Source organism: Triturus cristatus, chromosome 5_1 (genome assembly GCF_964204655.1).
Source record: "Triturus cristatus chromosome 5_1, aTriCri1.1, whole genome shotgun sequence".
NCBI lineage: Eukaryota > Metazoa > Chordata > Amphibia > Caudata > Salamandridae > Triturus > Triturus cristatus.
In genome coordinates this window covers 209,646,360-209,672,973 of record NC_140587.1, presented here as the reverse complement: position 1 = coordinate 209,672,973, position 26,614 = coordinate 209,646,360, and the positions used below count along the sequence as shown (strand labels likewise).

General features: G+C 47.8%; 1 long non-coding RNA gene across 1 annotated transcript in view; it reads left to right on the top strand.

Moving 5' to 3' along the window:
* LOC146830645 (uncharacterized) overlaps positions 1 to 26,614 on the top strand; it is a 195,727-nt gene that overhangs the window by 1,016 nt on the left and 168,097 nt on the right. The window lies entirely within an intron of this gene.

Genomic DNA, 26,614 nt, shown 5'->3' with positions numbered 1-26,614 from the left:
GGCAGCAGAATAATCAATTGTCCCCACTTATACAGGCTCAATCATCTCCCTTATTAATTAATATTCCTGTAATCAACAGAAATAGTCCCCTTGAGGCAGTGAATTGACTCCTGAAGGCAGAGCCCCCCTTAGAAGAACAAATTTACCGTAGAGTGCCCATCCCCCAGTTAAGGGAGACTGAACCAAGGAGAGACACCTCGACACAGACTGTGGCATTGGTCCAGGCAAACAAAGGAGGTAAAAATAGATTACCCAAGGGCAAACAGAAATTAGACACTACTGGCACACTGAACACTGACCCAGTTCAAAAGGACATGCAAATAGTCGGCACTGTGGGATGTAGTAATTCTACCACCTACGGCTAAGGGCCCACATGCCCTGAACACCAGACTAAGCCCAGCACAGCCAAAGGAGAGCACTTTAGACAGTCATACCACCAAACCCCCTGTCACATAAACCAAGTGCACTCCCCAAGTCTAAGAATTCTTTCTTGGAACATAGCGGGACTGGCTTCTGAATTGGACAGTCATGACTGGAGACTCTTTATCGAGCATCGAGAGATCTGTATGTTCCAAGAAACATGGGCTAGGGTCGAATCACACAGACTGGGTTATGCGTCATTTAGTATTCCAGCCACCCAATGCGGGGAAGGGCAGACCTTCAGGGGGGTTGTGCACCTGGGTAGGAGTTCATCAGGGTTCTGATGTAAAACAAATCGAGAGCTTCACGTGATATCCTTTGTGTCCTTTTATCTTTCCACACAAAATCAAGCATCTTGCTAATAAATATGTATTCACGACCAGTACTCCGAGGCCAAGAGTAACCGGGTCTGGTGGCGCAGTGGACTAATGCATCCACTGTAGGGGCCTGTGTTCAACATCATGGTCACAGGTTCTAATCCCGGTGGGTCCACTCAGCCTTTCATCCATCTGAGGTAGATAAAATGAGTACCATCGAGTTGGGTAACAATATACTTCTGTTATTCAGTGCCTTGAGACCCTTGGGTGATACGTGCACTTTACAAATACACATGTTATATTATGTTAAGAGTCCACCACTCTTGATCAACTACGCACCCTTCTCCAAACCATTCCTCTAAACTGTGGGGTAATCATTGGCGGAGACTTTAATTGACAATTTGAGCCCCTGAACGGTCTGGTTACAGGTACAGTTGATGAGGAGGACTGAAATGGTCCATTCCAGAGGCCAATATATCCCATGTGAGGGCCTGGACACCACATATGCACCTTAACATTAAACTTCTCACTGAGAGCATGTAATGGACGCACCACATCTGATAACCCGGGGAAACATACTTATAATAGACCGTGGCATACTTCAATCATCGACTACATCATGATAGACACCAAATCATGGCATAGAGTGATGGAATTTAAAATCAGTCCTCGCTATGATAGCTACCACAATGCTCTCATTTTAGAAATAGCTTTGCCGTGTGCTCGAAAGGTGCCGGATAAGCTGTCACTACCAGATCAAAGTCTGATCCAGTTTAATGGATGAAGGAGAGTCCCTTGGGGCGTATTCTCCCAATCGCAAGAAAAACTGGCCAAGCTCTACCACCAAATCATTCCATACCTTTTGGTTGCAAACCAAGTTGCAGAGAACAAGGGAACCCCCAATTCCCTCTCGAGAATTCTTAAAGATCACCAAGAAATGGTTGCCTCTTTGGCCGTCTTCTTTTATCAAAATAAAAATCCCAGGGAGATCAATAAACCCAAGCACCTATGGTTTAATGCTAGTTGCCGAGCTGCCAAATCTGACCTCATCTCTGCCATCAGTAGTAGTGACAAGATAGTGATTAAAGAAGCAAGAGTCAAATACAAGTGCGCCTCGGCCAAAGCTAAAATAAGTTGGGAATCCCAAAAATGGGAGGATCTCAGAAGTACATTAAACTCACATGACCTGAGGTCCTTCTGGGACATCATAAACACTGATTCCCATGTTGGTAATTCGTCCATAGAACCTAATATAGACGAGGGAGTACGGAAGACCCATTTTGAAGCCCTATACCCAAAGGCTGAGGATGAGGAAGGAAATGCGGCTGGACGGGCACTACACTCCTGTCTAATACCTGATGATGTCCTCCTAATCTCGGTGAGTGAAGTCACCGATGCCCTAGGAAAGATAACACCAGCCAAAGCCGCAGGGCTGGACACGATTCCTGGTGACCTCTTCCGCTGTGAGCCCACTATTTGGGCACCCTACCTTTCCATTCTGTTCAATGCTATATTACAAGGCATGGCGATCCTCACCACCTTGGTAGAAGCTGAAATAATACCAGTCTACAACAAGCATTGGCATAGCCAATAGGTCTCGCTTTTGGGACCTTCTAAGTATTTAGTTATGCAGCACAATATCCTTGGTGCAACCACATCAACTGTTGCATGGCTAAACACTTATAAGGTCCCAAAGGCAAGACCTATTGGCTATGCCAATGCTTGGTGTGGTTGTGTGTGTGTGTGGTTGTGTGTGTGGGGGGGGGTTGTGTGTGTGTGTGGTTGTGTGGGGTTGTGTGTGTGGTTGTGGTTGTGTGTGTGGTTGTGTGTGTGTGTGTGTGTGTGGTTGTGGTGTGTGTGGTTGCGGGTGCATGTGGATGTGTGGTTATGTGTGTGTGTGGTTATGTGTGTGTGGGTGGTTGTGTGTGTGGTTGTGTGTGTGGTTGTATGTGTGGTTGTATGTGTGGTTGCGGTTGTGGTTGTGTGTGTGGTTCAATCAATCAATCATGTAATTTGTAAAGCACACTACATACCCGTGAGGGTTTCAAGTCACTGGGGGGGGGGGGGCTGCTGCTACTGGTCGCAGAGCCAGGTCTTGAGTTGTCTCCTGAAAGTCAGCAGGTCTTCAGTTTGTCGTAGGTAGAGGGGGAGGGTGGTTGTGTGTGTGTGTGGTTATGTGTGTGTGGTTATGTGTGTGTGGTTATGTGTGGTTGTGGTTATGTGTGTGTGTGTGTGTGGTTGTGTGTGTGTGTGTGTGTGGTTGTGTGTGTGTGTGTGTGTGGTTGTGTGTGTGTGTGTGGTTGTGTGTGTGTGTGTGTGGTTGTGTGTGTGTGTGGTTGTGTGTGTGGTTGTGTCTGTGTGTTGTGGTTGTGTGTGTGGTTGTGTGTGGTTGTGTGGGTGTGGTTGTGGTTGTTTGTGTGTGTGGTTGTGTGTGTGGTTGTGTTTATGTGTGTGGTTGTGTGTGTGGTTGTGTGGTTGTGTGGTTGTACGTGTGTGTGTGGGGTTGTGTGTGTGTGGTTGTGTGTGTGGTTGTGGTTGTGGTTGTGTGTGTGTGTGGTTGTGTGTGTGTGGTTGTGTGTGGTTGTGCATGTGGTTGTGGTTTTGTGTGCAGTTGTGGTTGTGTGTGCGGTTGTGGTTGTGTGTGCGGTTGTGGTTGTGTGTGCGGTTGTGGTTGTGTGTGCGGTTGTGGTTGTGTGTGCGGTTGTGGTTGTGTGTGCGGTTGTGGTTGTGTGTGCGGTTGTGGTTGTGTGTGCGGTTGTGGTTGTGTGTGCGGTTGTGGTTGTGTGTGCGGTTGTGGTTATGTGTGTGGTTGTGTGTGTGTTTGACAGTAATACTAAAAGCATCTCAAAATAAAGGAACACAAACATCTAGTTTGTGGAAAGAGAAAGCACGTTGTAAGTCAAACGGGTGCAGCAAAGCATTAACACAACAACAAAACAAACAAGATCACTTAGCGAAGACTGAGTGCTGATAATGGATACACACAGCCCATCATCTTAAGAGTTCGATTGCAGCCAATGTGCACTCAAACCTGCCCCCTCCTTGTGAGTTGCACCCCATATTTCATGAGTTGTAACTGCTGCACCCACCATAGCACTTTGAGAACTAAAGCGCTACATAGGTCTAATCGATTAACCAGTCGCCAACATGCTGTGCTTTTAAAGAGAATGTGCCAAAAGTTTCCAGCTTCCTCATCATGTCCTCATGAAAGAGTCAACGAAAGGACTCCCTGAATGGTGCATTCTTTAAGTCACAAAACAGTAATACTAAAAGCATCTCAAAATAAAGGAACACAAACATCGAGTTTGTGGAAAGAGAAAGCACATTGTAAGTCAAACAGGCGCAGCAAAGCGTTAACACAACATGTTCTTTGATGTTTGATGTTCTTTGAACGAGAACATCAAAGGGGCGCCGTGAAAGTGATCGCGGGCGAAAGTGATCGCGGGCGCTTAATGAGCATGACGAGGTTCGCCAGACTCTGCTCCTAAGCACGCGCCCGTCCACATGCACTGTAGCTCTAGGCTGGCCATGGTAGCATTTTTTGAGCCGTCACAAAACGTCTCGCCAGACCAGCGCATGCGCTGGGTCAGGCGAGACCTAAAAAGGGCTCCCCGCTTTTGCCTGTCAATTATCGCCCTATCAGCCTTATAGATGTTGGCCAGAAAATATTTGCCTGTGTCTTACTGGGGCGACTCCAGGCCTGGATGGAGGAACCCAATATTCTTACCCCCCTACAAGCCGGGTTTAGAGCAAGAACATCAACTATTGATCAAATTTTTAGGCTACAGTTGATACACTGGAAATCTTATATTTGTAGACCTAAAATCTGCTTTCGACCTGGTACCGAGGGACAAACTGTGGGTCATTTTATCAGACATGGGAGTCCCTGAGTACCTGTGTCATCAGCAAAAATGCATAAATGTGGGTAATTTTGCCCAAATTAGATATGGCAAAAATGGCGAACTCTTATCCCCCTTGCCCGTAGAGAGAGGTGTCCACCAAGGTTGCGTCCTCGCACCGACCCTTTTCTGCCTCTTTATTAATGGCTTAATAGATACATTGAATGCTGGGATGAACATCGATGAACATCGATGCCCCTAGGTTAGCGAAGTGCAAAATTCCAGCCCTAATGTTTGCAGACGACACGCTCCGGCTTTCAAAATCCCCCATGGGAATCCAGAGGAACCTCGATAATTTTAGTGCCTTTTGCAAACATCGGGGACTTGAGATTAATCTCCAAAAAACAAAGTATATGGCCTTCAACGTAGAAAATTCCGCCCGTCCCAATCCCTTCCTGGATGGCAGACCCCTGGAGAGGGTAACCATCTTTGAGTATTTGGTAATCACGCTGACAGAGAGAATGGACTGGAGTGCCCAAATTAACAAAGCAGGGCTGCAATTATCTCAAACAACGGGGTGTATTTTAAAATTATACAGGAGCTATACTGAAAAACTGGTCAGTCCAGTGGTGGAAATCTACAAAGTCCAGGCTAGGAGAGCTGCTCTGTATGGAGCAGAACTATGGGGACATTGTGCATCTGGCTTGTTAGTTCATACAGAGAATGCATTCATTAGACATCCCATGGGCCTCCCCACTAGTATACCCCTAACACCTCTCCGTATGGATCTTGGGATCAGACCCATTGCGGATGAAGCTGCTCTTAGACCCCTTCTCTATTGGCGCCGTCTGTGGAGCACCCCGGAACTAGCTGCATACAGGGATGAATTGATTGAAGTTATGGGGCTGCGAGGTGCAGGGAAACTACCATGGTTGTGGTATATATGTGAGGGCTTGGGTAGGGGTAGTCTGTAGAGCAAAGCAGAAGAAACCTCCCAAATAACCTCTAGAAAGACCTTGGTAGAGAGTTTTAGAGATCCCAAATTCAACAAGCTTGAAAGGAGGCCCACTGTGGGCCGTCTGACTGCCGAGTTCTTGGATGAAAAAAATAGTTATAGCCTAGAATTGGTGCTGTACGACATTAAGCCTCTCCTCGCTAAAAAGCTCCACTTACAATTTAGATATGGAGTCCTTCCGCTGCGTTCATTCACCAAAAAATGGGAGGGCTCCCCTAACGGGGAGTGCCCGGCATGCAATAACTCAGATGAGACGGAGCTTCATGTGATATTTCTTTGTCAGGGCTATAGGAGGGCCAGGTCTCGTTGGTTACTCCAACTTTGTAGGAACCTGGGGTCTCGACACTGTAGTGAAGTGTACAGGCTGCTACAATCCGGCACACACTGTCTTCACTATTTCACATTTTCTACTCACCATGTGGTGCACCCGCAGAGCCATCCTAAAAAAGATGGCCAATTGGAATGGCAATCACTTATGATCACCTCCTGACTCAATCTCCCCACTGTTGAATTTGTTTGATTGTTTTAATTCTTTTTATGCTAATTTGCTTGAACTGTTTCAATTATCTACTCTCGTCCGCTCTAAATGTCCTTCATATTGCGGCCACTTATGGCTATTGCTAAAGAAACATTTTATACCGCCAAACTGGGGGCAAATGTGATGGATAAGTAAATGTTGTTACTCTCCGGGGGATTAATACTTTCCACTATAGCTTTTTTTTAAAACAACTCATAGCTTAAAGAAACAAATAGGAGGATTACTATGATTATTGTCTTGCATAGTCGTAGACCTTGTGTTTATTTTCCATCACCTAAGGTGCGTCGCAAACTGTAAAAATATGACACAAAATGGGCCAGCAATGACCGTTTGAAATAGCCCTTACTAGCACTACACACAAGTAATTTTGTACCCCCACACATAATTAAGGCAGAGGTGGGGAATAGTTCCCCCAAGAAAAAGGAATATTGATTATTTCTATATGATCTTTTATATTGTGTACATTGTATGTATTTTAACTGTTGTTTTAATGGTGCTTTTATGACCATGTGTGCCGAAATAAAGATTTTTATGAATGGAAAATTTTATTTCAAGAGCGATAAATACCGATGCACAGACGGACTCGCAATTGAGGCCACAGTTTCTTATTACTGCATTTGTGATGCGATTACACCCCAGTACCGTGAATCAGCCAGGTCGATAAATCATCGTCCATTTAGCCCGTTTTTTGGTCACGCTAAACCAGGATTGCAGCTAGAGATAAAAGTGAAGTGTGGTGGGGGGGAGGGGTTTGGGAGGGGGGGGGGACTAGAAAGAGTGCGCGAGAGACAGAGCGGAAGAGGCAGGGGCCCAGAGTGACAATGGGAGACCGAGAACGAGTGAAGAACGAGAGAGCAGGTGGGGCATAAACCTAAAACTGTCAGTATTATCTACAGGGTTGCTGCATGTCTTGCATATATGCAAACATAAGAAGATTTTAATTTCTTGGAAACTCCTCAGGAAGAGATAACCTAGACATGCCGCGTGCGTCAGGGTGACACTGGGATGGTTAATAATTTACATGGATGTGGCAAGCCCCCGTCCCTCCTCCACTGTTCTTTTCAGTCTTACCCAAGAGGGAAATTCCTACTGAAGACGTGCTCGGATGTTTGCTCCAAATCACCATGACCCCAAGTCTGACCTCTGACCTGACGACCTACCCTGGCTGGTACGAGATTCCATTCCTTTCTTTCCCACAACGTTTCTCTCTCTCTCTCTTGAACGAGAAGGGTGTCTCGAAAGCTCCGCAGACAGCCCTCTTCTGAATTATTTTGGGAGTGCCTTTGAAGAGGCTTTAGCCGCGGCGACCGCGCGCTCCCTCACAGCTGCCAACTCTTCCAACCCACGGGTTTACAAAGAGACGCCGGCGACGCCTCGACTTCCAATGAATCACATCTGCAAACAAACCCGGGTGACGGGGAAGCCCCCCGAGGCCACGCACCCCGCAGCTCCACTGTCACGCTGTGTTCTTTGCTGTCTCATATCACATTTCATTTTAATTATCTTTATTTATTTGCTTCAAATTGTACAGATAGAAGTTAAAAGCTGCTAAGATAGCTCATTGAGTTAAACCTTCCTTGTCTGTAGAGTCTGTGCCCTGTAGATCAAACCCTTGCAGGGCCAACTCAGGCCTCCATCCTTCAGCATCATCATCCTAGCATTTGTAATTTACAGTGCTTAGAAACACCAGTTTGCAATGTTATTGAACACAAGCACTGGCAAAGCCAATAGATTGGGCTCATAAGTGAAAGTGCTCCATCATGGATCGCTTGCTTTGTGGATGGGTGAGTGGATTAATGTGAGAATGGTACCATGGATGGGTGGATGAGTGAGTGCCTGGATCAATGGATCGATGAAGAAAATTGATTACGTGTGCCGATGCTTTTTTTATATTATATTTTTTGCATTCACACAATATTAAGACCTAGACACGAAAATTTTATTTTTAGAGAAAACATGTCCTCTTAACGTTTATACTGACAATGTTTAATGTAAATGTGAATTTAAAGCGGCTAACGTTGTTGCCGTCTTGCTCTGTAACAGGTGAACATTTTATTTCTAGGTGAAGCTGAAGTCCTAATTCTCAAATAGAATGTTCTTCTCCTTCTTTCCCTTGGGACGAATCGTTTTCTTTTCTCAGTGATAATAATTGAATGTTTTAATGAGCAGCACATTCACAAAGACACCTGCAGAGTCCAGGCTGGTCCTTGTACTGCAGGCTGTTACAGAATGTGTAAGTTTGAAGGATGCTGAGAGAAGCTGTGTTGTGAGGAGTCCTCACAACCTAACTAGCATACAATTATATCATCTTGCTTTAACCTGATTGGACAGTCTTGTGAGAACTGTGACTAGATGTGTGTAATGTTAGATTTGTGTGTTTTAATTTAGTGCATAGCTGTATTGAGTAGATTCAGAATCAGATTTAGATCAGATTACATTTTGAATTGCATATAAATCAAAGCATATTGCATTTTGATCTTTAAATGACACTAATCTGATTTTGGCCTTCTGTAAACTTTAAACTTTAATATACCTTCATGGTTTCTGTCTTTCTTGTGGAGCCTAATGTGCTTCACATTTATTGAATGTGTTGTTTTGTTGACCAAACTCAGTTGTGAAAATCGATTCATCTGATAGCGCTTTATGGGCCTCAAAATGTGTTCAATAAAAAGCGCTAACAAGTACATTGAAGGAAGATTTGGTGCGTACATGGATGCTTGGATGGGTGGGTAAGTCAATAGATGAGTGGCTAGATGAGTGTATGAATGGATGAATGGGGCAAGGGCAGTGTGTAGACATTTGGGGGCAGAGAAGCTAAACAGTGAGAGGAGTTTTGTGGTAGAATGAGTAGACCATGTTCTTGAGACAATATATGGGTGGATGATTGAGTGCGTGATTGAAACAGTGAGCGCATGTGGTTGCATGGCTAGCAAAGTGGGTGAAATCATGAATGGATGAGGGAGAGAAGGGTGATGTGGGATGCTAGGGTAGGGAGTGTAAAGAGGCTCAATGAGGGGAGCATTGAGGGAGAACAGGCGGTGGCGGCTCCTCCATTAGTGCAGCAGAGCGTCGCCCCACTGCTGCGAGCACAGCAAACATGAAAAATAAAATGGTCATAAAATTAATTTATTACCATTTCATTTTTCACTGCTCCTAGCCTGAGCCAAAAGTATGGGAGGGGTGGGCCATTTCTTCTGATTGGCAATATGGAGAAGTGGTGCCCACTCCAGTTTCAAGTGTGCATTTCACTTTGACTGTCTGTCTTGCAATGGCCAGCCTGACATGCACACTTTAAACCACTCCAACCCGAGCTGTCTTAGACACATGGGTGGAGAGCAGACATAGGTCTCAAGTGCCTGAGGCAACATTGAGCCAGCCTGCTTCAACTAATCCTCTCACTTCTTTCATGCTACCTAACACTATTAACAGCATAAGAGCAGTGTCTGGGTTGGTAAGGGGAGTTGACTGTGAGACTACACGCTGGAACGACTGCAAGAACGCCGAGGACCGGAGGAGGCAAGTCAGTGGGTAAGTACACATTTTATTTTTTACTTTATCACCCACTGACCGGCACTGTGAGAAACTCACACTGCCTTCAGCCTCAACCCCAGAGCTCTCAGTCGAGGTCCGTTATAAACACTGTTTATAACATCGCATGATTGAGAGCTTTGGCGTTGATCCTGAAGACATTGCTGGTTTCTCACAGTGCTTGTGGGAGGATCAAAATATTTGATTTGCTTGCCCACCATTTCTTAATGCCACCCGCAGCCACTGGAAAAAGGCGAGCTAGGCCTAATGAGTCAATGATATCAAAGTGGGGGCTGGCGACACAACTGCCGTCTCCACATGGGCTGAATTTGTTTTGGATCCATCCCAGTTCTGTCCCTGAATACTCACTGTAAGTTCCAGGCTCTTCCTACAGCTCCACTAGTAATTCACCCTTCCATGCATGTTCTCCTGTCCATCCTACACTGTGCGATCTATCCCATCTACAGTACCTTGTGCATTGTGGTCCTCCTCCTTAAACAATCCAACCCTTCTCGTCCGACTTGGTTTATCATACCTCCCCTCGCTTCTCTGTTTCTCAGCTCCAGTTTCTGTCTTCTTCGTGTCCACGTTTTCTTGGGGTGAGGAAGAGGAGGCAGTCACAGGTCTACAGACAAAGAGACATTTAACATATAAAATAGACAGTGGATGACATATGTCCAGACTTGTTGGCGGTGGAACAGTGCTTTCTGGATTTTAAAGCACCCACATCCAGAGCATGGCTTTTTGAAATCGGGGTAACATTGCAGACAAACCCATCGGATGCATCTATCTTGAGCACAATTACTTATTTCATGACTAAACCTGTTGGTCTAATCCTCTGGGAGTGCAAATCCCTGCCACATTCAGCCTGTGTAGGGATCCTCTCAAATGACTGTTGGCTGTCCACTTACAAATTGAACCAGGCACCATACCAATGTCTAAGCATTGATGGCAGTCCAACAGTGACTGGGGCAGCACTCTGCTGTAGGCCCTCATGCCGCCAAACCCTCTAAATTGTGAATGCTCAGAATCCCAGCTGTGAATGCCTAAGCACACTGGAAGCAGGAAGTGCACACTGTGGGCACCAACACCTCCCCTACATCAAAAAGATAATGGCCCAGTGGAGTGTCTGTCACGATGCCAGCGACCTAGAAGCAAGCATCGTAGGCCATCCGGTAGGAGACAGATTCACAAGAAAGTATTGGCCATGAATGCTAGTCTTTGAGCATGGCAAAGGTATTGTGTTGTATTGTAACACAAATATAGCACTAAATGACCTTCAAACACAGAGGGCCATATGTACGTAGCCTAATACCGGTCGGTAACGGCCGATTTTCGGTAATTATACCGTTACCGACCGGTATTTAGGCTTTTGATATGTAGGGGGCTCATTTCTGTATTCGGTAATTTACCGAATCGGTAAAATTACCGAATCGGTAATTTTACCGATTCTGTAAATACCGAATACAGAAATGTGATGTAGGGGGAGTGTGTGGTGGGTGTTGGGATTCGTTATTTACCACCAACTGAAAGTTGGTGGTAAATGACAAATGACTCAGTAAATGCATTTTGTGGCCCGTAGATGTGTGCAATGTGGCAGACACACATGTCCTCGGGGCATGTATGTGTGCCACATGTGCACACATGCAGAAATCAGGGGTGCAACAGGGTGTCAATGTGACACCCTGCCACCCTTGATTGAGCTCCCCCCATTACCGATTCGGTATTTACCGATTCTTTAATGGTAACTGGCTTCCCATTGATTCCTATGGGCCTCCTGGCCCATAGGAATCAATGAGATACAGGTTGCCATTACCGAATCGGTAAATACCGACTCTAAAATACCGACACTTACCCAATCGGTATTTTTTTACCTACATTACATTTACCGATTCATAAATACCGAATCGGTAAAATTCGGTATTTAAGAATCGGTAAATGTAATTTACCTACATAAGGCCCAGAGTATGCAAAGTGCCTACTGACAGACTGGTGAAAAAGGAAAAGGGTGACCTCAGGGACGAACCACCCTTTATGAGATGTGTCGAGTAGGATTGCTTGGGAAAAATATTTGGTGTGTGTAAGTGTGATATTAGTTGCAAAGGATGTGAGACCTTCACTTGTAATAAGTCTACAGCTTTCTGTCTATTGGGAACCCAGTACACTGTTTTAGCACTTGACTCTTTCTGGGTAGTGAGGCACAGCAGTCCAAGGCCTACTCTGGAGAGGTGGTGAGGGCTAGTACCCCTCTATGCAAGCATGCAAAAAACCATAAATCGTTGTCCAGTAGGTGCTTTGAATCCTAAAAGGAAAAGTACCTTATTTCACATACATTAATTAATACTACCATTCATTTACAAATATGTACAAGTAGGAAGGTGGTGCAAATTCACAATGACACTTATTAGGGAATGTAATGACTTGTTAACTTTGTGATTGTCAGTAAAGCATGTTAATGATCTTTAAAACATAATCATTTACTGTCAACTCTGTAATTTTCAATAAAGCATTGTCATTAATACATATACTGCCTCAGTGTTAACTTTGTCAACAAAGCATTTCAACATCAATAACTTGTGTGCAAAAGTCTTCTACATTTCAATCAGCATTTGTAAAGCACAACACTGTCACCCTAGAGGTATCTGGCAACTGTGTCTCTGTCGAATAGCCAGGTCTTGTGTCTCTTTCTGAAGTCTGCCAGCGAGGGAGATGTACGTAGTTGGGGGGGGGGAAATCGTTCCAGGTCTTGGCAGCAATGTAGAAGAAGAAGCGACCACTGCTGCGGCTGTGACGGGTGCAGGGGTGTGCGAGGGTGAGTGAAGAAGAGCACAGGTGTCTAGAGGGTTGGTGAAAGTTCAGTCGATGGTTGATGTAGGCAGGTCCTAGATCGTGGAGGACTTTGTAGGCATGTGTGAGGATCTTGAACTGGCATCTCTTCCAAATGGGGAGGCAGTGGGGGTCTCTGAGGTGGGGGCGATGTGGGTTTGTTTGGGGAGGTTCAGGATGAGTCTGGCTGCGGAGTTCTGTGTGGTCTGGAGTCTTCTGAGGAGCTTGGTGGAGATGCCGGCATAGAGGGCATTTCCGTAGTCGAAGGGGCTGGTGACGAGGGCCTGAGTGATGGTCTTTCTGGTGTTGACTGAGATCCCTCTGAAGATTCTGCTGAGCATGCAAAATGTGAAGAAGCAGAAGGAGATGACTGCATTTACTTGCGGTGTCATGGCCAGTTGGCTGTCGAGGATGATGCTGAGTGTGTGTGCAAGGTCGGTCAGTGTGGGTGTAGGTCCGAGGTCTGCAGGCCACCAGCTGTGGTCCCATGTGGAGATGTTCCTTCTGAAGATCAGTACTTCAGTTTTGTCTTAGTTGAGTTTGAGGCAGTTGTCACTCATCCATTTGGCTACGTTGATCATGGCGCTGCAGAAGTTTGCTTTGGCATTGGAAGGGTCCTCGGTGAGCGAGAGAATCAGTTGAGTGTCATCTGCTTAGGAGATTGTTGAATTCGTGGGATCTGACGACATCTGCGAGGGGGTCATATAGATGTTGAACAGGGTGGGACTGAGGGATGATCCTTGTGGTATGCCAAATATGATGTTTTTGGGGGCGGAGGTGAATGGAGGCAGTCAGATGCTCTGTGTGCCTCCTGTAAGTAAGGAAACGAACCACTTGAGGGCATCGTGCTTTATGCCTATGTTGTAGAATCTGTTAATGAGGGTGTTGTGGGAGACGGTGTCAAACATTCTGCAAGTACAGTCTTTGCATTCAGATACCGGAATCCCTAAACTTCAAAACCAAGTGTCAGAAACCCAGGCTCTAGGAGTGCTTGCAAATAAACCAACCTTCTCCCAATGTCACCAATGAAACCATTTGGGAGATTTAGGGTGACAATTTTAGAAAATGAATGAGGTGACTCTTTTGGAGGCTGCTGGGCTCATAGCAGCTCACGGACTCCTAAGGATAGGTTGGTGGTGCCCTTGTTCTCTTGGGAGCACCACAAGTCATGCATATATCTCTGGAGCATTCCTGAGGCTTTAGGGCACTCCCTGCCTGGAGGCAGATATATTTTATTATCGGTCTTGCACTGTGGAAAAATATTTTGCTGTCAAACTAAGCAGCATTGCCTCAACTTTCTCTATTGTAAAAGGTGCCCTGGGCCTACTCAAGTCACCCACATCCATTATTCTCATTGAGGGTGGGAGGGGAACTTCAGGGCCATCATGATCCCTGCTAGCTCCATAGCCCCTGGCCAGACTTCACAGGACTGGCACAGGAGCCTTTAGTTCTCTCATCTCTAGCTGATTGGGTACGTTCACCCCATCTAGGCATAAACACAGGGGTTGGGGGCGTGGCCAAGATGGCGGGGGAGCAACACTGAGCCTAAGGAGCTCCGCTCGCCGTGGCCGAAGAACAGTGCCTCTCGCCGCGTGTGGGTCCATCGAAGGCTGGTCGCGGGTTGCTGGAGCCCCGATGCCCGTCCTGACCTCTCCTGAGACGTCGACTGCCCGCCGCGGGTCTGAGTCAGCTGGCCCGGCATTGAGGCCTGATCGGGCCGGCCCCCGCGAGGAGCCTGCAGATGGCGTGAGAGGACGCCGGGTGATGCTGAGGCCCGGTCTGGCTGGAAGACGCGGCCTCATGGCTGGGGGGTGCCGAGCAGGGCTCCGGTCACGCAGAGGCATCCTGGAGGTGCGCTTGAGGGGGCGACGTGAGTAAGAGGCCTGGCGCTGAGGCGCCTGCGAAGAGTCCCCCCGGCCGCTCTGCCCTCATTGAAGTGGTGCTACTCCCCGGGAAGGCCCACTGAGCTTCATGGAGCAGCGGAGGAGGTGACATGTCCTTCCAGACTCTGGACTGGGTCGGATGGCCGGAGCGGATGCCTGAGGCAGCACAGGAGGCCGGAGCAGCGCCGATCGGGCACGGGGCTCAGCTGGCAGAGAAGCGGAGGATCATCAGGCCTGCCCAGACGCCCAGGATGAGGTAAATGCAAAAATAACTATTGATGGACAGAATGCAGAACAATGTCATACATTCACCCCAGTACAGAGATCTGGGCCTAAATCCATCGTTTTTTTGCTCCCCATGCCATTCCAGTTTGAACCCAGCCATATGCAAATCAGTCTTGACCCTGTGCCTCATGGGAACAGTCCAGCCCTAACTGCCAAGCCAGGTCCTCCCTGGACTGGAAACGAGCATCCTAGGACCGGTTTCGGGATTTCACCCCTCTTCAGCCAGGATAGCTTGATTCCAGTGGCAAGGATGAGGTAAAGGCGGCTTGCCAGCACGTGTGAGGCCTACCATTTGAGGCGTACATTCACAGGTGGTGACCCCCTGGGCGTGGTTTCACAGGGCCTGGAGGAGTGGCAGTGTGGGGTTCCGGCCCTCCTGCACTGGACCGGGGCTGAGCAGTGACACAGGTGCATGGCTTGTACGATTTTGGATCACCGTAGGTGGGAGTGCGGCTCTGAAGGGCTTAGTGGGTGGTGGGAGCCCAGGAACGCACGCTGGTGCGCCCCACCGGAGCCAAGTCCCGGTTGTCGTGGGCCATCTCGGCGGTCCTTTGGTGGGCTGGACTGGGGCAGCGAAGCCTGATCGCTGTACAGGAGGGGCCGGGGTGAAAGCAGTTGACCCGGGGGCAGGACTGCTCCTCTGGACTGACGGGAGCCCCTGGGAGAGACCTAGCTGAGAGTGGTGGATGCCGTGAGCCAGAGCGGCTGCTGATACCTACTCTGGGGACGAAGCAGACAAACCCTGGGCGCTATACCCTACAGTTCGTGCAACTGAGCCCAAGCAATGTCCTCTCTCCACTCTAAGAAAGACTGCATTAAAGAACTGCAGAAGTCGTGCGCAAATAAGGTAGACTCCCACGGGGCTGACAGGCAGACAGCTATGACGGAACTGGAGCACACACAGGACCTGGCGATGGAGCCCCTCAAAAGGGGCTTCATGGAGCGGCTCTTTGGGTCCCTCAGAGATGACTTCACGGCACTACGCCACGAAATGGCCACAGATGTCAAGCAGCTGAAGACAGACATTCAGGAGATCGTGGACCACGTGGATTCTCTTGAGCGAGCAGGCAACCACTGGGATGAGGAGATCACGGAGCAGACCAGGGAGCTCCTGGAGCTTAGAGACTTCAATAAGAACCATTCCAGGAGGTCCAACATACGCCTTAAGGGTATTCCTCTGCAGGCAGATGGGGGTAACCTGGAAAATTGGGTACTTCGCTTTTTTAGGCACGCAGCTCCGGACCTTGGAGAGGAAGTGATCACCCTGCATCGCATGCACCGAGCTGGACGTCCGGCTTCCACTCCGAGCCAACCCCAGGACATTCTTACGTGTCTCCACTCATACAGACAAAAGGAACTCATTATGAAGGCAACCAAAGATATGACCAACATCGCCTTTGAAGGCCTTCAAGTAGGGGTATACTAGGACCTCTCCCCCCTCAACCTTCAGCGCCGCAGAGAATTGAAACCTCTGACCTCCCTCTTGTGGGACAAATGCGTCAAATGCAGGTGGGGCCATCCTTTTTGCCTAACCTTCAATTGGGAAAACGAGCTGCGCACGGTACGTTGTTTGAAAGACGCTAAGGAGATCCTGGGAACCAACTTGCCTACGGACAACTCTGATGGTGGCCAGCGAAGACCCGAGGCGTCCAGGTGGCATACTGTTAGACCGAGAAGTCGAAGGGCAGGGAAGGGTCCATCTGTGAGGCCCACTGAGCAAGAACGGCAGCAGGAGAGAGAGGCACTGCTCCGCCAGCTGCAGGGTAGGGAGGCACCGGAAGATACCGCAGGAGGCTAAATGGCCGGCACCCAGTAAGTCTCCGGTCCTTGGCTAGTTCTGCCTCTGCGGTGGCCCCCTTCCCGATGATATTTGGACACGGCTGAGACCACAACACCCATACCATGAAGTCCGGCCGCCGGCAGAATGGACCCATGCACGTTGAAGTGCTTCACTCCTGCTGGAGAGTGCTATTGGTACTCTTGTTCTGTATGTTTATTATCTTGTTCATTCTTTTCCTCCTTTCTTGCTCTTTTCCTGCTTCTTTGCAGGCTCTTTTACCAGGGTTAGAGGTGAATTGAACATGAGTTAATGCATCTGGGCAGGTGGACATGGGAGGGGGACAAAGGAGGGCCTTGTGGGAACAGAGAGGGAGAGCTAGACACTTGGGGTTGGAGTGGCACGGGGAACTCAGATGGGTAGGACTGGCCCCCAACAGTAGACTAGATTCAGTTGCACATTTTTGACCCTTTATAGATGCTTAAGGTTGCCATCCTGAGCCTGAATGTCAGAGGCCTTAATTCGCCAGTGAAGAAGAGGGCCCTGCTAACACTTTTACGAGGATCAGGCAGTGATATTTGTCTTATTCAGGAGACTTATTTAGTGCTAGCCGAATGGAGGCGTCTCTGCTCCTGGTGGTTCGACAGACAATATTTCTCTTCTTCGGGAGACAAGAAGGCAGGGGTGGCGGTCCTGTTTGCCACACACTTCCCGGGTAAGTTGTTAAGAGTCCACACGGAAGTGCCGGGTAAGGCTCTAGCCATGAGGGTGGAGATAGGTGGACACACGTATACCATTGCCTCCATCTATAGCCCGAATGAACACCAGGAGCCATTCCTCAATAAAACTTTAAATACAGTTCTAGATTCCCAAGACAAGGACCTGGTTTGGGGGGGGGGGGGAATTTCAATATTGCCCCAACTGGATCATTCTATTCAAAGACAGGGACACACTGAGGCACTCTCGGACACAATGAAGCAGCGACTGTTAGATTTGGGCCTTTCCGACGTATGAAGGGCCAGAAACCCCACATCCAGGGAGTACACTTTTTTTTCAGCAGCGCACCAGACATACACCCGTATCAATTGGTTCTTAACATCCCCGAGACTCACTAATGCCACGACAACGGTTGAGATAGGAACTGCGGCAATCTCCGACCATTCCCTTATCCGACTTGAACTGCGCCTAGCTAACCTATGGTACGCGTTGAAGGCAGTAATCCAAGGGCGCTGTATAGCAATAGCGGCAGGTGTCAATAGAGATAGAAAAGAGAAGAGGCAACACCTCGAATCCCAAGTGAAGGAATGAGAGGAGGTTCACAAGAGGACAGGCACCATCTAGATCTGTCACAACCTGACCGTGGCTAGACAGCAGCTGAAGGCCCTAGATTATGACAGGGCGGAATACTCGCTCCTCCAAACCAAGCAACGTTATTACACGGGTGACAATAAGGCAGGGAAACTCCTGGCGTCTTTGCTCTGGGCTCAGACGACGGCCAGACAAATGGAGGAACTTAGAGGCACACAGGGCGAAACCCTAAAATCTGACTGAGATATTGCCACCAGGTTTGAATCCTTCTATACAGATCTATACGGGACTGACAACTTAGTTTTAGAAGCGGCCCAACGATACGTGACTGACGCCCCGGTGAAGCATCTTCCCCATTCAGAGGCAGCAAGCCTGGATGCGGACATTCGGTTGGAGAAGGTCCTTAAAGACATAGCGGGACTTACCACTGGGAAGGCCCCACGAGAGGATGGCTTTTCATCCGACTTTAACAAGGTCTTCGCTGTCGACCTGCCCCCATTCCAGTCCGTTTATTCAACTCCTTTAGTGCGTCTAGAAAGGTGACCCCATCGATGACTATGGTTGAAGTAGTAGTGATCCCCAAGCCTGGGAAAGACCCAAGGGAATGTGCTTCCTACCGCCCCTTTTCATTGTTGAATGTAGATCTTAAGATTTTCACAACTATTCTGGCTGCCCGCCTGGCGCCCCATATGCAGGGGTTGATAGACCCCAATCAATCAGGCTTCATCCCCGAACGGAATTGTAGTGACGGTACCCGACGGATGTGTCACTTGTTGGACAAGACCCAATGCTCCCAAATGCCCACGATACTCCTCTTGATCGATGCCGAGAAGGCATTTGACCGGGTCCACTGGCCATATTTGCAACAGACACTCCGTAAATTTGGTGCAGGAGACCGCTTCATGCAATGGGTGGGCAGCCTATATAAGGACCCCAAGGCGTATATTCGGGTTAATGGAGTGACATCTCAGCCGTTCAGAATTCAAAGGGGCACGCGGCACGGTTGCCCCCTGTCACCCCCGCTCTTTGCTCTGTATATGGAGCCATTCGCAGAGAAACTCCAGCAGAACTCGGGGATTTCCGGGTTCCGCATGGGAGATAGAGAGCATAAAATCTCATTGTATGCAGATGATGTAATACTATTCCTGACCCATCCAGCAATCTTGATTCCCCCGCTCATGAAGGAACTAGATCTCTTCAGTCGGGCATTGGGCTTTAAGGTCAATGTCCATGAGACTCAAGCACTGAGCCTGACTCTCCCACATGCAGAACAACAGGCTCTAATGGCACAATTTCAGTTTCAGTGGGCCACGGATGGTATCCAGTATCTGGGCTTACAAATGTTCCCTAACCTGGTTAGGATGGTCCAAGTGAACTATGCCACTCTCCTGGCCGGAGTAAGGAAAGAGCTCCCTACCTGGAAGCAACATCTCCTGTCCTGGCTGGGCAGACTGGCGGCTGTTAAAATGACCACCCTCCCACGTATCCTCTGTGATGCAGACGCTGCCGCTCAAGCCTCTGCCCAATGTGCTGTCTCAGATCCAACGTCTTATTAACAACTTTGTATGGGGGGACAAGAAAGCGAGAATAGCCCATAATCTGACCTATTTGAAGCAAAGCGACGGCGGTTTAGGGGTCCCATGCCTGGAGCGCTACTTCCAAGCTGCACAAATCTGATATATGCTGGAATGGTACAAGTTGGAGTCCGAAAAGCACTGGTGTTTTATTGATCGCTCGATAGCTGGCATGCATATTTGGATGGTCCCATGGCTTCCTAAGAACCACAGGCCCTATGGGGTATACGTGTCACCAGTTTTGAGAGCCACCCAGGGGGTACAGGATGGGGTTCAAGTTCCTCACGACCTCTCGACCCCCGGTGTCTCTTCTGAACCCCTTCATTGGCAAACCCGACTTCCCACCAGCCCACACAGGAGAGGGGTACCTTCACTGGCAAGAAGCCAACTGTAAACATATTGGGGACTTATTTGATGAACACGGGGTAACAGATTTCACGGGCCTCATAGAAGGGTATGGAATTCCTCGCTTAGCATATTGGCAATATCTGGCCCTTTGCAACTGGGTCACCCAACCACAGACACGACCCCATGCCAGCCGCTTTTTAACAAAATTTGAGAAGTGGTACATCACCAGAACGTCTGCTAAATGGTTGCTGTCCGACATTTATGCCTTTTTAAACACACCCAGACAGACTACCAAATCCCAGGTGCAGCGCAGGTGGGAATCCGAATTGGAATAGGACTTCTCCCCCAAGGAGTGGCAAGACATTATACACAGGGCCAGGGCTTCCTCATTCAGCACAGCAGGCAAGGAGATGTTTTTGAAAATTGCACATTATTGGTACTACACTCCGGTGAGCACTCTAAAGTGGAAACCGTGTGGGAATGGGCAATGTTGGAGGCAGTGTGGTCGACAAGGCACGCTCACTCATATCCTGTGGGCATGCCCAAAGATAAAGAATTTTTGGGAGACGATTTTGTGGGATAAACATGTGATAGACTACACTGACCTGCCTAAACTCCCCACATTCATAATATTAGGACTCCCGAATGATCTGATGTACCCCCTTAAATCCAACCGGTGTAGAGCTGTTACGTTGGCACTGGGGGCGGCCAAACAGGCACTCTTGGCTCGGTGAGGGACGGCGGGGGTTCCAACTCGTCTGGATAGGTTATACAAGATATGGGACCTACTGGGGATGGAAAAGATTACAGTGGGCCTCACCCAATCCCTTTCCAAATTTGATAAGACATGGGGAACTACTATAGAATTCCTGTCCAATGAGTTTACTGAGCTTACCTGCCCGAAGTACCTTAGAGTGCTACACCTTACCAACTCCTCCCTTCCCACGGATTAAGGAGATTACTTGGTTGACTTAGAACGATCACCGAGGAGACCCCGCCGCGATCCCATGCACAGACGACAGGGATAGACCTCTCTGACCTCTCTTTTCTTTCCCTTTCTTCCTTTCTTTCTCTTTACTTCTAGTTTAAACGTATGTTCCCCACCGGCCAGTGGATGTAGGTGGCAACTATTGTAATGATTACCTTTTCAAAATCACTCAAAGGATTTAAACCATAAACACAGGGGTTCATGACAGCACTCATCTTTGCTTTCAGGTCTCTGATCTGGCCTGGGAGCCTCAAGGCCACACTTTATATTCGGGGAGATGGGGGCCCCAGGGAAAATTGGATTCCATAGGTGTTGTGGCACTCTTTGCTTTTTTCAGCTTTGGCCAGTCCCTGAGAACCGGTGCCCCCAGAGGCTAATTTACCAGTAGGGAGGGGGCTTCACATATGCATTAAAAGGGCCCCCTCCCTTCAAGTAATCCGCCCCAGGGGTGGGCGCCCCTTGGCCTTTAGAGACTCGGGAGGAGGTGGCTGAGTGGCCCCCCTCTCCATTTTCAACAATTTCGGCACTGGGGGCGGGCTCCCTGGGGCCTGTTATGGCTCAGGGAGTGCAGCTGCATGGCCCACCTTCCCCTCCTTAATAATTTTGGCCCCAGGGGTGGGCTCCTGGGGGCCATCCTATGACTCATGGAGGGGCTCCGCGTGCCCTGCCTCACCATATATAATATGTTTGGCCCTGTAGGTGGACTTCCAAGGGCCTCTAATCACTTGGAGAGGGGAGCCACGTGTCCCCTCTCCTCATACATATTATGTTTGTCCCCAGAGGAGGTCAGGGTATCCCTACCATGCCCCCTTATAAAATGTATTTTTTAACTTCAGAACCGGGGACTTAGGCCCGAGTCCTGTCATGGCTGTCAGCAATATGTTTCTCATGTTGCTGGCAGCCAATCACAGTTGATCCGGCATCGTCCGTACACACTGCATGGCCACGGAACCCATTTCTGCAAGTTGATTGAGACCTATCCGTGTCCTTCCTCCCGGAAGAATTGCATTGTCCTACCGTAAACCTTAACTCAACGTTACCTTTTCGTGAATCGGCATCTTTTCCGTTGCCTCCATGGCAACATGAGGCATTCAAAATAAGGGCAATTTAACTAAATTAGTCCTGATGATGATCCTGTATCTTTCTCATAAGGATCGAAACGCCGTCGACTCTGTTGCCCACCCTACACCTTAAATATTGCTGTATGTAATATAGTGTGAAGGTGGCAATCTGAATATCAGATGTTTCGCTATTCATTATTTCTCAAAGAAACATCACTGTAATTGCCTGATTGTGTTTTGTCATTTTCTGTCTACTTGGTATGTAAGTCAGAGGATACAGGCTTGTGTCCCACCGAATTTCTACTTACATTTCCTTGTTTACTGTCAAGAATTTCTACTTATTAAAGTTGCCATGCCCGGCCGGACATTGGCTATAATATAGTTCCAATTTTGACTATATTCATTTTTTGCTCTATCGTTTGGTTTCAGGGACCACTGTTTCCTGCAATACGCTGGCAGCCAATCAAGCACTCACTCTTCTGGGAGTCTGACTCTGGCAGGAGCGAGATGGCCCAAGGAAAATAAAGCTCCCTCGGCCAATTAGAACACTTCATTTTTAACTGGTGCTCCAATGAGAGTCTCTCAAAACTCTCACAGACCCAACTGCCTAAATATAAAATTATTTTTTATCCTATATTTTACAAAAACTACTGAACGGATTTACACCAAATCACAAAAATGAACAAGCTGCAGACCAAGATCTGGCTTACTGCGAAATTTGGGGTAATTCAGTTCAGCAGATTTTGCTGTAACCTGTCTTAAAGAAGTCTCTGGAAAATGCATGGGGATTTTGCGTTTTGGGACCCCTACTTCCTCGCCCCCCCTCCTCCGCAAGACGGATCACCCCAAAGCTTTCTAGAAAGGAGCGGAGGTGGGTGAACTTTTTTTTGGGAAAGTTTTGTGATAATTCATAAAACAGGTCCACAGTTATTAGCAAACCAAAAAACACACTTTCTATGGAAAAGCAGAGCGAAGTAGAACTATTTAGTGGAACCCGCCACTAGATAGTGTGTGTGTTTGTGCGCGTGCATGTGTATGTACGTATGTGTGTCTTGAAATATATATACCATACCACTTCTGCTCGATTCCCTGCCACTGGAATCAGAAAAGGGAACGGACACCTCTTGACTGCGTGCGATTTCTTTATTTGAAAAAGTGCCCAGCCACCATGACACGTTTCAACCCCTAGAGGCCGTGATCACATGACGTACCCATACTTCCCGCACAATTTAAAGTGCCAGTGCAATAACAACGGAAAACAGACTGCCTGTTTGTTTACTCATCAGCCTTATCACTGTTACGTTTTCAAGTTTACAGGTAATCAGAAATGAAATACTTTTTCGCATGTGCAAATTGGCGTAGTACAAAATTCTAATATTACAGATAATCTGATATACAGTACTCTTCTTTTGTATGTGCAAATTAGCACAATGTGCAAATCATGCAAATTCACATTAGACTTCATGTGCAATTATTGATCTTAATTTCGACAAGATGTGCAAAAATCGCTATACTGTCTGTTTTAATACGTACTGTCTATACAATTGCCACATCTTTGATCAGGACCATTGTAATAATTTTATGCAAATCGTGCAAAAATATTGGTATAAATACCTTGGCCCTGTTTTTGTCATCCTGTGCAAACATCGCAATACTATCAGTATAAATACATGATATTCACAATTTTTACAAGTTACATGTAAAAAACTGTAAACAATTAATACGATGTACAAATAACGCTACTGGGTGGACTACTGCACCTGTGCAAACTACGCCTATGATTACGGTATTCATTCTACACCTGCCCTGTATCTTAACAATTACTACAGTGATAAAATGTGCTGTTCCCACAATCTGTTTTATATGTATATACATATATATATATATATCGCCAAGCACTCTTCCACTCCGCGCTTTTCCCTTTAGCCACGGCAAAAAGAGCACGGACCACAGTTCTTCAAATACCGATTAGTTTATTGTCATGTCGGTTCACATCAACAACACGGCAGCCATAATATATATATATATATATATATATATATATATATATATATATATAAACATTAGACCTAATAAAAATATGTAAGAGTCCATAATGTGTAAAAATAATAAAAAAAGCTCCATCTCCCCGGTTTTGCATCTCTAACAGGGCATCAGCAGAAAACATACTAGAATGATGTTTTGTTTGATGGTGTGTGGTTGGGCTTGACAAATATTGTCACTTTGTTGGAAGGCTCTTTTAAACTGAATTGAAAAATGTTTTGTTACTTACCGGTAATCTTCATTACCCCGATTAGGGTCCTCCCCGTCCCAGTCCTAACAACGTGAGGCAGTCCTGCCTCCACCCAGCCAATCACAATGCCAGTATGTTTAAACTACATAAGCCCCGCCCACCTACCGCCATGCCTGTTATCAACAAGACTCCGACACAAACACAGCGGGAGGGAGGGAGGGTCGAGGACTGGGACGGGGAGGACCCTAATCGGGTAATGAAGATTACTGGTGAGTAACAAGACATTACCCCTTCATGGGTCCTCCCCGTCCCAGTCCTAACAACGTGAGGAACTCACAAGCAGAGAACCAATAAAAAACGCAGGACACCAGGGATCCATGCAGAGTGCAAAACTTTAATCAATAAAAAATCAATGAACAACAGCGTTCAAGAGGCCAACAGAAAAACTGTCAGCAGAGGCATGTAAAACATCAAGCCTATAATGTCGCACAAATGTGTGATGAGACTGCCAAGTGGCTGCCCTACAAATCTCCTGGATAGAGACCCCGCCGCCTCAGCCCAGGAAGCAGACACAGAACGCGTCGAACGACCCTGCACATGAGACGGAGGAGGCAAAGCCAAAGACTTGTAAGACTGGCAGACCGCCAAACGCACCCACCGACTGATCGTGGAAGTGGAAACATTCTTCCCTTTAGCCACACCCCCGCAGGAGACAAACAGGGCAGGAGAAATCCGGAACCCCAGGGAACGTTGGAGATAAATCTGGAGAGCCCTGCGAACATCCAAGGAAGGGGGAACAAGGGAATCCCCCTCAGCAGGCAAATCAGGAAGAATCACCTCCTGCTGCAAATGAAAACTTGAAGAAACCTTAGGCAGGAAGGCCGGAACAAGCTGTAAAACGACCCGATCCAGAAGGAACTGCAAATAAGGAATCTAAATGAGCAAGGAAAACAATGCAGAAACATAAAACTGCAATTTTAAACGCTCACGGCACCGTCCTGAAGAAAATCCAGACCAGCAAACAGGAACTGGGAGCACCAGCGTTCCGACCGCCATCGGAGCAGGAAAAAAACAGGCATGGCGGTAGGTGGGTGGGGCTTATGTAGTTTAAACATACTGGCGTTGTGATTGGCTGGGTGGAGGCAGGACTGCCTCACGTTGTTAGACTGGGACGGGGAGGACCCATGAGGGGGTAATGTTGTTAAATTGTAGTATCATCCCTCTTAAAGTGATTCAAGTTGAGGAGTACTGGGTCAAATACATCACAGCATGAAATGCCGGTGACCGCGGCCCCCGCAGGGGACCACTAAAGCGGTCGGCGCCCTAGTGTTGCCTGGGCACCGGTCACCCCTCCCCGCCTCCCCCTCCTGGGGGGGGCAGGGAATCCGGCCGGTGTCCCCCTCCTCTTTCCTGTCCGGAAGTGACGAGACGGGCGTCACTTCCGGGGCTCTTCTGGACGTGGGGGGAGGCTATATAGCCCTCCCCCACCATGCCGGCGACCTCTTGTCACCCCGCACGCCTGCAGCATTTTGTACCCAATCAAACAGTCTGAGTGTGTGTTATTATTGGGTAATGTATTTTGTGGGAGGGGGGACTGAGGGGTGCCAATGGCGATACTAGGGTGTTTTAAGCTAGTATTTGCCTCATTTCGTATTTCCTCCTAATAGGCGCTATTATTACAGTTTGTGCGTCATCTGTTTCAGTGAAAATTATTTACTTTTTGCACAGATTTTTCTGGCCCTCTGACCACATGATAAAACTCCCCTGTTATGCTACGGGGTAACACACGCACTGCTCGCCAGAATTACTGGCAAGGGGCCGTGTTTTTTGTTTATGTTTTGCGTGCGCGCTTCATTAAGAATTACTCTTTAATTGGGGTTTGAAAGCCAAGGATATCCTGTTGTTGTATGTGTGGAAGGAACTGAAAACCACAGCCACCAAGTCGAGCAAACCCACCCTGCAGAAACTTTCGCCTTCCTTCCGGGAACTCAGACTATTACTGTACCAGATGGAGGCTGAATCACAAAAAAAGCAGTTTCAAGTCTGCAGTCTATGCCTCGCTAGTTTCTAACTGTACTCCTCGCACAGAGAACCATCCACACGAGTAAGTCATGCATAGATGATTCACCAAAATACCAGGGGTAGCGGAAGTGACGTATACACATTTCCACCCCCTCCATCCTTGTCTTGCCGTTAGCCTCCCGTTAGCTGCAGTGGGTCATATAAAGGGAAAATATTGGAAAATTGGCTTTTCTGTCCCCCGCCGACTTCTTGACCTTTCAAGTCAGGGGTAGCAAGGGCGTAGGTAGCCATGGATACCAAAGGACAACCCGGAGTGGCTACTGCTACCCCTGGCTATACCTAATTCACCTGCATGATCTACGTGCTTCCTCTTTCCCCCACCACACCCGGAACCAGGTTGAGAAACCTTCTCCCCTAAACTCCAAAGAAGTACGGGGTTCGCCTACCCTTTACACTCTATAAACACCCTCAGTCCTTCCTTCTTTCCGAGTACATGTATGTGTTTTTCCAGGTTGGAAATGACCACGCCTAGTGTTTGCAAGGGGCATATTATCAAGCCAGGCGATAAAATTATCGCCGCTTAAGCGACAGAAAACTGCCGCTAAAACGGCGATAATGGGCTTGATAATATGCTCTATGGAATTCCAATTGA